At 36.0% G+C, this 12,872-nt stretch overlaps 1 protein-coding gene across 2 annotated transcripts in view; it reads right to left on the bottom strand.

The window, feature by feature from the left end:
* NOL4 (nucleolar protein 4) overlaps positions 1-12,872 on the bottom strand; it is a 287,019-nt gene that overhangs the window by 139,571 nt on the left and 134,576 nt on the right. The gene's annotated exons all lie outside the window — the stretch shown is intronic.

Genomic DNA, 12,872 nt, shown 5'->3' with positions numbered 1-12,872 from the left:
TCATAATACAATGAAATGTTAAATTTCAGTTAGAGAAAAGTGAAAATCTACATATGCATATATTGTCTCCCCAAGTCATGAACCTCTTGATTTATTCATGGGCTCCAAGGTAAGTGGTTTTTAAGTAGATGACATGTTATTATTATTAATTTTTTACTTATCTGAAATAGTACCATTATAATAATCTGTCACAGATTTTCTTTCATTCCTGATAATTCTAGATTTCAGCAAGTGTTTGTTTAGCTTTTTTCTCACCTTAAAACATCTCATCATCTATGACTCTAAAATCTGTGTTTTATTTATCAATAAGACTGTAAGTGTCCACAAGGTATGTATTTTACATCTTATGTGTCTTTGTGTTCCTCTAAAGAAACCAGTTTAGTGATTTACAAAAAGTTGACATGATAGGCATATATCTATATGTCTCTCTTTAGATATATATCAATTGATTGATAAATAATATATCATCAATAGTATAATACACTTATGCAACTGTGTAAGGCATTCATGTATTAGCAACTCACTCACAGAGCTATTTACTGCTACAAATTAAAACCAAAATAATTAATACTGTGTATTTTTTGATGTCCTGTATCATACAACATTCAGAATATACAATGATAAATTCTCATGTTAAATTTAAAGTGAATCTAAGACAATCATTAGATAGCAGTTTGGCATTTTCAAAGTGAGTTGACAGCTAATCACTGCAGAGAAATGACTTAGGAAACATTACATGGAAAATAGAAACAAGAAACAATGTCATATAGTATTATTATAAAGCCATTCTCTTAGAAAATGATTTGACAATTTGTAGAAGAAATGGCTCAGGGATTTATCATGAGTTATGCTAAAGTGGTAATTAAGTTGAATGGAAAAAAAAAAGGCCAGAGATTTGGGGCAAGTTATTCTGAAAAAAAAATGTTCCAATTGAAACTAAAATTAATGTAATCCAAAAGGGGTTTCTCCTACCTTACCATTTAGTCAAACAACACCTTCAGGGTTTTGTTGCCATGCCAATAATAAATCAGGAAATACTTTATCCTAAAAGACTGTAAAGCAATGAAAAATATAAGACACACTAATAACACACTTATTGTTTGAAATAAGTGTCATGTGGCTAGATAGGACCTTGGTTATTTTCAAATATTTATCAGGATATTTTTGTTTGCTGTTGTCAATTATCTGTATATTAAAAACACATTTCTCACTTTCTTAAATTTTATTTCCACTGTTGTATGTAGAGTGTGGTGGTGGTAGATAAATATACTAATTTCTCCATTAATTGTATAATTTCAATTGTTACAAAACTAAAAGAGGCCTCTGTATCATACTTGGTGATCTGGCCTCACAGAAGTGGGGGCTCTTCAACTTCATCTGGGTGCACCAGCTATGTATCTTAGACTTAGTTCCAGTAGGGAAAAAATGAGGCTGTTTTTATTTTATGTGAAATAGGTGGTAAACATTCAGCTCAATTATCTTTGGATGTGTGAAAAAGTTGTGTGATGTGTGATGGTATGTTATGTGTTTCAGCAGCCACATGATGGTATGAACTAAGCACCTATGGGAATGGAGACCTAGTGCATGCAATGCCCTCTTAAAGCCTAGTACAGGCTGCAGGAATGAAAACAGGCAGTTTTACGGAACTGATAGAGATCCCGACTGACAGCCGGCAAGAAAAGAGGGAACTCAATCCTACAACGGCAAGGAATTAAATTCTGCCCACAACTTGGTTTAATTTATCTTGGGGAGGAAACCTAGAAGCATTTCTCATAGAACAGTTCTGGGGCCATATGTGAGACATTAACATAGGTAATATCCAACAACTAACTGGTTGATGTGCAATCATCGGAGGCAACTGTTCATACCAGAGAACTAAAGATGACTGACAGCCTTCAAATATGAGTTTAGAAAGACTGAATCTGAGGTTATTTCAATACCATTTAGTAAATTTCCAGGAATTTTTTTAAAGGAGCCAGCAAGGCAAATATTCTCTCCCTTGATCAAAACTTATAAGCAAGAGATAATGTGGTCTCACTTTTTAAAAGACTCATAAAAAGATATGATATTGCCCCAAAAGCTTATCTGTGTACTAAAGGATTAAAAATGTTAGTTCAGGGAGAAGGATCACCATGATTAACAAACTCCTGGGAAAGAAAGCTTTACTAAGGTCAAGAGTATGTTTGCAAAAATCAAGAATCTTTGCCCATAGAGCAGAGCTGTGTACCGTCTATATGTTCATGTGCTAAAATCATTGTTGGTTTTGCTCACATAGTAGGTAGGGTATCATTCTGGGGGAAGTTGTCAAAAATCTTCAAAATTTGTTCTCTGAATCCCTGTTCTCTTTTCCATCTTTATGGCAAATGCTCGAGCTATTTGTATGCATACTGGCTCCCTGTAAGTCATCTTACTGAGAAATGGATTGACAGATGGATTGAGTGATTGATTATCCTTTGACTGAAATTCCCTCACAGAAAAATGTTACTTCAGTTAGTCACTTGTAATTTAAACCTTTCATCTCTAATTGTGGAATGAAAGGCTTTTTTTCTCTTGGTATTTCCAGCCATTAGCAAGCAGGTGGAGACAGGTATTGTGCTCTAGAGGGAGAAATCCTGCAATCATACTAGCCCTATTTAATTCCCAGGCTTTAGAGTAACTTAGAGGCTGAGGATTAGATTGCATGCTCCTTAATATTTTCTCTTAAGCCCTCCTACCCTCCCCCCAAAAATAACAATTTCCACTCCCTATTGTTATGTGTGAGTCAGGACTACTCAGTGAGGAAACTGAAACTCATCCCAACATTCTGAGATAGTGAGGAACTTAAGTCACCAGTCACTTCTTGGACTTAAAGAATAAGTAAGTCCCATAAGTATTCTGAAAGATCCCCCCCCCCCCCACACACACACACACTCCTTTATCTTATACCGGTAATTTGCTTGGTTTGGGCTCAGACCCTCTTTTCTCCCTTTCTTTGCAAATTCTTTCCAAGATTCCTTTGCCTATGGTCTTATGACTTGGTTCAAACAATGGGAGATCCTGGCAAGAGTTTGAGGATGGGAGAACGAGAAAATGCCTGGGTACCCCGGTTCCCCATCCCATGCACACACCCTCTCTGATTCAGGTAGCATCTCCATCTCCAGCATGGAGCACATCTTCTCCATGTCCAGCTCTTGCCAGGAAGCATCTTTGGTGAATCTCATCCCACCAGGTAGCCATGTCTCTTGGGCTCTAGTGATACCAACTCCATCCCTACTTTTCCACCCCTGGCTGTAGCAGCATCTTCCTTCTATTATTAATTCTTGCGTTGCTTTACTATCCCATTTAGCTTTTGAGCTTTTTCAATACCATTTTAAATAATGCCTTTATTAATTTTTTCTGATGAATGACATGGAATGGGTTCCATTTTACAAATAGGACCGCAACTTATACTATTTGCCTTACTTGGGTCTCAAGTCTGGTTTCCTAGTATCTGTGATGTTATTACAGTAAATATTTTGCTAATTTTTTTCTTAATGTCAAATCATTATTTGATACTCAAAACATTTTCACCATGCTTCCTTTATTATTTTTATCTCAGGAGTTGAAATTCATCATCATCAGTAACAGTGGTATTAATAAACTTATTGGCTATCTTAAAGGATTTGAAGATAATAAGAGTTTTTGGATAGTTATAAAGCATTATTATTTAAATACTTATCAAAGAACTAGTATCATTTTAACAAAGACTAAGTTATTATGCTTAAGAAACTATAATAGATTCATCTGAGTAATAACAATTGCTTTGAATCATTAAATATTTTAATTGTACAAATCATTTTGGTAGTCATTACCTCTACAATATTCAGAAAAGACCTGGGAATAAGATAACATTATCGGATTTCTTGTTTTAAAAATATTGATAAAGATAAAATGAAGAACTTGTTCAAGTCACAGTGATGGTGACAAGCGCAGGACTAGAAACTGGTTTCCCAATTCCAGGCCAAATTTCTGTCTAAACCCTATTGCTACTTCTCAGCAGGAAACACGTTTAGATATTGTAAGAAGAGTCTGAAAAAGACAGGTGGTGTACTATTTGGGGGTGGGGGGAATGAGTTAACTTTAGATTTAGGAGGCTCTTAGAGACACAACTAAATTGAAAAGTGTCATCTGAGGTTACACATTTTGCAGTACAGTACCTCATAAAATCAGGTATCACAATGAATAGCGTGCTACCACCTTCCACTCACTGAAACAAGGGCCTTCTGCCTACCCTCCCTGCAATTAGAATAAACTGAATAATCATGATGTTTTTATAAATGCAAATGAACTTTCATATCACCATGATTACAAAAGTACAAGACGACAAATTACATGGTATTTAAAACCAAAGACAACTGTGTTTGACATTCAGAACTTAATGATATCAAATCAAATTTGCTAAAGATTTGAATACATAGGAGGTAAAAAATAATAAGAAAGTAATTTACAGATATATGAAATAGATTAAGACCAACATTAACATCAGTATTTGGAGGATACAAAATATGAAAATCCTACTGTTGAAGGAGAATGGTAAAATATTTGCTACATTTTATTTAAAAAGTGACTTTCACAAGTGATCTAATTTATACTTCATAGGGACCCAGTAAGGTAAAATAGATAAGCATTAATCACCCCATTTTACTAATGTGAAAATGTCTGAATCCTAAAAAAGATCCTGTGACTCACTAAAGGTAGCGCAATTAATGAATGGCAAAGATGGCATTTAATGGCTGATGTCACATCCAATTCTCAGAAGCCACTATGCTACATTATCTTTCAAGGAAGGCAGGCTTTATAAGTGGTTTGTGTATGAAAATATAATAAAAAGGTAAACTAGGAGAAAGAGGAGAAGAACAGCGAGGAGGAGGAGGACGATTATGGAAGTAGATTGGAACAAATTCTAAAAGAAGGAGCTCTCACACAGGCAGGAAAATAGGTATTTGATGAAGGGCATTGGGGCCAGGAATTATGGGATGGGGAATAAATATCCTGGGAGGTGTCCCAAATAAAGTGATAAAGTGATCATTGCTGAGGATTAGTAATGTAGGGGACACTGAAGTTGAAGGAAAATTCTCCTCTTCCTCTGACTACCAAAACTACTGAACTGTGAACAGTGAAAGAACAGAGCATAGGCTTTTTGTCTTTGCTGTCAACTCTGAAGCTAGTACTATGATTTGTATGTAGGGAATATTTAGCAAATGCCTAAAGAATTAAGTTAATGATTCCAACCCACATTGATCCTATTATCTAAGCTCATGCTTTTCATGTTTCAAAACTTTTTATATTAATGCTATCTTATACACTAATTTTCCACACGTCTAAGTTATATTTTCTAAAATGTTCATTAAAAAATGTAGACCTTGCTTTAGTACTCCTACGCATAAAGTAGTATATGAGGTCGGTCCAGAAAAAGTCCAGCCATTGTTAATGTAATGAGAATGGTTTGCGTGACATTGATGTAACCTGGCAGCCAAAGAGAATGGACTGGAATGTGCATATGTGAACAATGACAACTTCACCGTACTAGTCAGTGGGGGTCATAGATGCCATTGAGTGAGCATGTGTACTATGTGGCCTGAGTGAGTAGAGCAACAAATCTGCATCAAATTTTGCATTAAGCTTGAATATTCTTCTGCGGAAACTATTCAGATGATTCAGAAGGCTGCAGCTATGAGCAACTGGTGATCGGCAGCTTCATCATGACAACACGCCCACTCATGCATCACATCTTGTGCAGAGTTTTTTGGTGAAACATCAAATCACCCAGGTGACATAGCCCCCCTATAGCCCAGATTTGGTGCCCCGTGACTTCTGGCTTTTACCAAAACTAAAATCACCTTTGCAAGGGAAGAGATTTCAGACCATTGATGAGATTCAGGAAAATATGACGGGGCAGCTAATGGTGATTGGGAGAACTGTGTGAGGCCCCAATGTGCCTACTTTTTAAGGGACTGAGGCATCATTGTCCTATGTACAATGTTTCCCGTATCTTCTTCAATAAATGTCTCTGTTTTTCACAGCACATGGCCAGATACCTTGTGGAGCGACTTCATATAGTGAGAGTCACTAAGTAGAAATACAATATTTTTTTAAAAGTCAGTTGAAGATGAGAAAACATTTTGGTTTTTTTCTGATGTTTACTTTATCATAGTAAAAGTGTTGGCAAAAAGTAATGTCAGATTGAGTTTGAGAAAAATAAAAAACAACTAAGAATTGCAAGAATTCCCAGGTAATGAATTTCTTTTATAATAGTGGTATGTAAGCTCATTTTCATTTATAACATTTCTGTCATGATAAATCACTGAATTCTCCTCAAAGCAGAATTATAAAATCTATCTTGGCTGATCATCAAAAAATATTTTCTCTAAGTTTCTGTACTGACTGTATCAATTTAAATTCTAAATAATACCAAGATAAGAGCTCTTATAATGTGATTGTTTTTAATTAGCCAAGAGCTGTTCCAAATATACTCCCTACATCCATCCCTATATTTCATGCTGCTATAGCAATGATCCATCACCATGGTCATCTATAAAACCATTCTCTGAATAAAGTGCTGGGGATTCTGGTTTGAAAGCTTTTGTTCCTTTAGTTAAACAGAGAGGAAACATTTACAGGGCTTTGAATGGCCTGATTTAGAGGAGTGTTCACTGCTGATGGTACCTCTCTAAGCTCCTTCCTCAATGTCTCCATGCAAAGAAACTAAACAGGACAACTAATTACATCCAACATATCATTTTAGTGTATGAATCTCCTCTCTATACTTCCTTTTAGAACAAATTAACCTGTCAACAGCCTAATGTCTTGGTAGCCACATAATCTCCCTAAGCAAAAACTACCAAGGCCGGTACCTGAGCAAAGAATTATCAAACCATAAGAGGTCAAAGCCACACCAATGTGGTCAAACAAGAAAGGTGAATAGGTAAAAAAGACTCCATTCTCTTAGAATTTGAACTAATATTTTTCAGTGTGTGGGCTAACAATCAACAGCATCAAAATCACCTGTGGACTTTTTAAACGCACCAAATTTCAGGACTTACTCCAGACCTACTGGATTAGAGTTGTACCAACTGCACTTAAGAGTCTTAATAACAACAACAAAAGCTTAGAATATCAACATATACATGCTCTGTCTTAATATCATTATTTTAAAAGAATACTCACCAGAACAATGCATCTTAAAATAGCACATGCCCAGGTTAAATAGTCACAGAACCCTGAATTCCAATTCTCCTAGTACTTTTGCTTATATTTCCTTTTAGGAATAGGGATAGAGAATGGGAGGCAGGGATATAGTGGAGGGCAAGGCACAATGCTTGCCACACAGCAGGGGTGCAATAAATTCAGAAGTAGCTCAATAGATGGAAGGAAAGTAGGGAAGGAGAAAGGCATAGGGTGGAGGCACAAACTCTCTAGTTATCAGAAGGAGAACAGAGTAAGTAACAATTGGAATATGGGACTAGTTCTTTGTTGACTCTATTTGCTAATAAGATAATTACTTAGTCTATTGTATAGACTGATACATTTTCAATGATATAAACATCAGAGTAGGTAAAAAACAAACGGAAGGTTAAGGAGGACACAGGGAGAACAAGTCACGGCTGAGCAAGGGATTGAGAGGGGAGGAGAGGGGAGGGGTGTGAGGCAGGGAGGGGCAGACAGGAGGGGGAAGAGAGAATGTAGAATGGGTCTGGAGGCAGAAGAGGAGGAGAACTGATTTCAGTCTGAATGAGAATCACTTAGATATGCTTCTCTGATGAATAGCTGGGGCTCCCCAAGGACGGGAAGCTCAGGAAGAGCAGGAACTCGGTCAATTTTTGCTCTCTGCATCTAGCACAGCTCCAGTCCCCAAGTGCAGCGCTTTTCAAACTACATAATGACAAATTGGATTCTTTTATTTTCAATCTGGCATGGACGAATAGTGTGTAAAACTAGAAAAAAAAAATACTGGAACATGACATAAAGCCCATTTACTTATTATTAAATTCTACAGAAATAAAATTGTTCTGTTCCAAATTCTGTACTAATGTCGTCATTGACCAGTAAGTCTTCAGGACCAGCAATGGTCCACTAACTGTTCCTTGAAGAGCCTGACCTGGTACCAGAAATGCATTAAAATTTTGTAAAATATCTAAACAATGTAGATATCAGAACATTAGCAGTTCAGTGATAAACTATAGCATACTTTTTCTGGAACTTGATCTATTTTTCCCCCATTTTCTTGCCACCACAATTCTGAGAAGATAACAGGGTAATATATATGACCTCTACTTTTAAATGGTTATATTGAGGACAAAGAACAGGCTTGTTAACTGATGGTCTCTTATGGAGTAGCAGAATGGAAAAGGACCCGTTCTTTTCACTCCCAGTCCACTGCTTTTTCTCATAGGCCTCAGTGGTCCTTTTTTCTGCAATTAAATTGGACATGTTGCATTAATTAGTGGGCTGTAAGCACTTTTGTTTTCACTTTTGGCTAGCAGAATCTCTAATTTACACATTTCAGTTCCGCTCCTTTTTAATTTGGCTTAGCCTCCATTTCTATATTTATAATGTTAACATATATATCTAAATGGCACTCCAGCCAAGACCCTGCCTCAATTAATCAACTGTTCCCAAAAGACAAGTGTGTTGATAGTCCCATTCCATTTTTCTTTAGTCTATAAATTGTCCTTTGTAGTAACAGCCAGTATAAAACAGCTAGTATAAAAGCAAGATAAAAGCAATGACAACTACAGTAAAATGTTCTTTCCAACAATTGATTCAAAATAATCATACACATGAAACCTACATTTGAAATTTTCGTGACTATTATTTTAAGGGAATCTAGAGAACTATCTATGTTATCTAGAAATATATATATATGCCAAACTGTTAATGGGAATTAGTATTGGGAGTACAGTGGATTGGGAGTAGAGAATATGGAATCTTTCTTTTTTCTTTACACGTTTCTGAAATTTTGGACATTTTTCTCAGGAACATATATTTAAAGAATATGTAACATTTTATTAATATTAATTTATGATAGAAGCAATTCCAGTAAGTCTAAAGACTTTTATCTTGTATATTTTAAAATAAATGTGTCATATTTTATTATTTTATCCATTATACTTTGAAATTAAACAACATGCAAAGCGATGAAGAAACTGCACTGGAGAAAGGCTGAGGTTCGAAGGGATATATGTGCACTTCCCGTTTCCCTGTGCTACAGGACAATGAAAAATGAATATACTGTATCATTTAATGGAATCTCCTTGTATTTCTAACTTAGGTTTCACAGAGTAGAAAAACAATAAAAATCACCGTGTACAACATGCGGGGACTGTGATACAACCTGGAATTCAGGGTAATCCTGTGCCAAAATTGTTCATAGAAGTTTGGTCAGAAGCATATTTCATATTTTAACTATCCTACTGAATTTTCTCCCTGTCATTGTAAAATCAGTAAGCAATCCCTCAGTCTCTAAAATGTTAGAGATGGGTGCAGAGAACATGGTAAGTTGGCAAGGATCACATCCCACGACAGATGATTTTATCTGATAACCAAAAACATTCTGAGATGGGAAAGTGTGATGAAAACACCTGACAGATTGTAAGTCTAATTTTCTACCACAGGTTCAACAGCACAGTTTGCTTCTAACTGAAATTCTCTAAAGCCTAAAGATTTAAACTATTCAAAATAAAAGTTACTAACAATTTATGCTAGTCCCAGCACTTCTGTTCCTCTAGACCAAATTAAAACTTTGATACACATTTTCAGCAAGCACAGGCCACTAAGAAAACAAAGTTTTGGGGTCAATAGGAAACAATGGTAAGTTAACAGGTTAAACTTCTAAGCTCTGAGGAAACTTTAAGAACAGAACTTGGGAACAGTGTTGTGAGGATTTATAACAATAACAACAAAGAAAGAGCAGGGGAAAAAAAACATTCTTGAGCTATTTCCCCCACTCCCCTCTGTGAAGAGTGGCAACCAGAGGAAAGAACTAAAGGCAAAGAGGAACCCTGATAGCCTCTACTTGGCAGGTGTTGAGAGAAACTCATGTCTCCTTCCAGATATGGGTAATAGTCATCCCTTGGGAACTTATTAGCTAAAGAAAAAAAAAAAAACCTTAAATTTCCTACTTGCTTAAAGCAGTTTGTGGAGAATGAGGATACACATGTGCAGCATTTGCTACTGAAGCAATGGCTTCTGAAATTTTCTAAGTGTCTAAACTTCTTTCCAAGCATTAGGAAAGCATTATATGTGATTTTCCTTTCTTTCTTTTTTCTCTTTTAACTAATTGGAGTGACCATCAATCAAAGTTAATTTCTTATTCTCCTTTTAAAAACTACCTTAGGGCCCTGCATGGTGTGGCTCAGTAGATTTGAGTACTGGCCTGAAAACCAAAGGGTCGCCAGTTTGATTCCCAGTCAGGGCACTTGCCTGGGCTGCAGGCCAGGTCCCTGGTTGGGGGCGTGCAAGAGGAAAGCACACATTGATGTTTCTCTCTCTTTTTCCTTCCTTTCTCCTCTCTGAAAATAAGTAAATAAAATATTTTTAAAAATTAAAAATTGAAATTAAAAAACTACCTTAGGTTTGTTTTGTGAATCATTATATTGGCCAGATTGTAATATGGATTGCTATTCTTAATATTTATTATGAAAGACTAAATTTTACTGAAAGATATGAGATATAAGTAATTCTGCCATAGATAAAGTAATAGCCTTCAAAGAGTTTCTGTTGTATGGAGTCTTGCATGAGATTTAAAAGTATAGTCTCATGCAGCAAAATAAAATTATATACAAATATGCTCTCAGGACCAAAAAGTGAAGAAAAAAAAGTGCTTTCTACAGGATGAACAAAGTTTGAATATCCTTTAGTATGTTTCGACTCCATTGAGGATCTGATTATAAACTTTTCCCTTTCCTTTCTCTGGCTCTAATTTTCCTACTTTACATTCAGTGAAGCCTCTGAAAGAAGGCTGTGTACAGAATTAGGTGAGTTTCCTAGCCCATCATGGTATCCTCATTTTCGAAAATGAGTAACTCTCAAAACATCCTTCCCAACAAGCCCCTTTCTCTCTGCCAGTAAAAAGGGAAAAAAAATAAAATGGGCCAAAATGGTGACAGTGATTTCTAAAGTCTAGGGGAATGTGTCCACCATTTTCCTAACCCAATTGTTATGAACCCCAATGGATCCACATGTAAGATCAGATATTGGGAGAGTTGTCTGTGGATGTTCCATTAACTGTTTCCCAAACTTTTAGACTAAATGAAGAGGAGGTAGCCTGTATATTTATACACTGTGTATGAAACAATCAAAGAAATAAGAAAGAGAAAGAAAAGGAAAGGAAACTTGGGCAGCAATGAAGACTTAGTCTACGAGTGATAATCTGGGGCTGCTATCTTTTATGAAACACCTGGTACAGTGCAAGCGTCCTTGTATTAGTTATCTCCTTTAATTCCCAAGAGAATTCCATAAAACAGTTTTTACACCGGAAAATTGTGTGTGCTAATTCTCTGAAGAAAAATTGTATCTGCAAACACCTTCCTAAATGACCATCCCCACAATGTCGCCAACTCTCCCTCCTGTCAGTTCTGAATCTTGTGCCAACATCTGCCCCAGCACCTTTCCTATTTGTGCAGTAAGCAGAATAACATTGTGGTAAAGAGAATGAAGGAGTTTTGCAATTAGAAACCATAGGTTCAAACTTGGTTCTGTCACAAGTTGAGTGGTTTAGACCTAAACTTAGTTTCCTCATAGGGACCATAGGGGCAGGTATTTATATTATAGGACAACTGATAAGATTAAATGAGTAAATGTTTGCAAAGCATCTAGCCTCATACCTGGTTCATATCAAGGAAGGGTTTGGTATTATCTTTGAGGGGAGAGGCAGTTTCTGGTTTCTTCATTTTCTGTTGTGTGCCTAAGTAGAAACAGGCCCAGAGTAAGGGTTTCAAATGCGTGTTGAATAAAAGATGAGTGGATGCATAAGTGGACGGATGAATAATCTTTTGAATCTCAGGACAGCATTATTTCTATTGAAGCTCCAATTGTCTTCATCATTTCCCTCTTCCTGGAGTGGAATTTGTTTCTGTGACAGTAAGTGGGTGCTGTCATTTATTAAGCACCCAGTGCAGCACAAGTTTTTGTTTTTTTTTTATATTAGTTATTTCTTTTAACTTCCAAAAGAATTCCATGAAATAGCTATTATATAGAAAAATTAGTCCAGACTGTGTCCAATGCCCTGTTTATTTATAACAAAGGGCATATATATACATAGCTGCCCAAGGCAAGGACAAAAAAAAAAAAGATTTTTTCTTATCATCACCTTTCTCCATGAACCACCTAAAAATGAATTTACAAAATGCCTCATTTAAGAAACGAGTGTGTGAGATGCAGAGTGAGCTGAAATAATCCTCTGCTCTTAGTTTTATGACTTCTAAAATATTTCTTGACCTTTTGAAGCATCAGTTTCCTCATTCCTAAAACAGAGACATAATAATAATTATATGTGTCTGACATTATTGTGATAATTAAATGAGATAATATGAATAAAAAGGTACATTACAGAAGAATAAAAGGACAAATTTTCTTTGAGGAGAGAGGTGTGATAAAAGGACCAACGTTTTGGTTTTTAATGCTGGATTAGAACTTCTGACCCTTCGAACTTTAAATGCATGCCTCCAGATTTAGTGCAGGGATTTCTCTCACAAGTTAAATAGGAGATAATCACAAGTGCATCTATTTGTCTCTCAAGGAGACATAAAAGTTGTAATTGCTCTTTATTCTACTTTACTGTATAATTCTCTGTGAAACTTTGTCCAGACTTTGTAGTCACTTCCATGACACCTTATATCCTTACTCTATAATAA

The sequence above is a fragment of the Furipterus horrens genome, unplaced genomic scaffold (genome assembly GCF_987537825.1).
Source record: "Furipterus horrens unplaced genomic scaffold, mFurHor1.1.pri manual_scaffold_8, whole genome shotgun sequence".
Taxonomy (NCBI): Eukaryota; Metazoa; Chordata; class Mammalia; order Chiroptera; family Furipteridae; genus Furipterus; species Furipterus horrens.
This window is presented reverse-complemented; position numbering and strand designations above follow the sequence as displayed.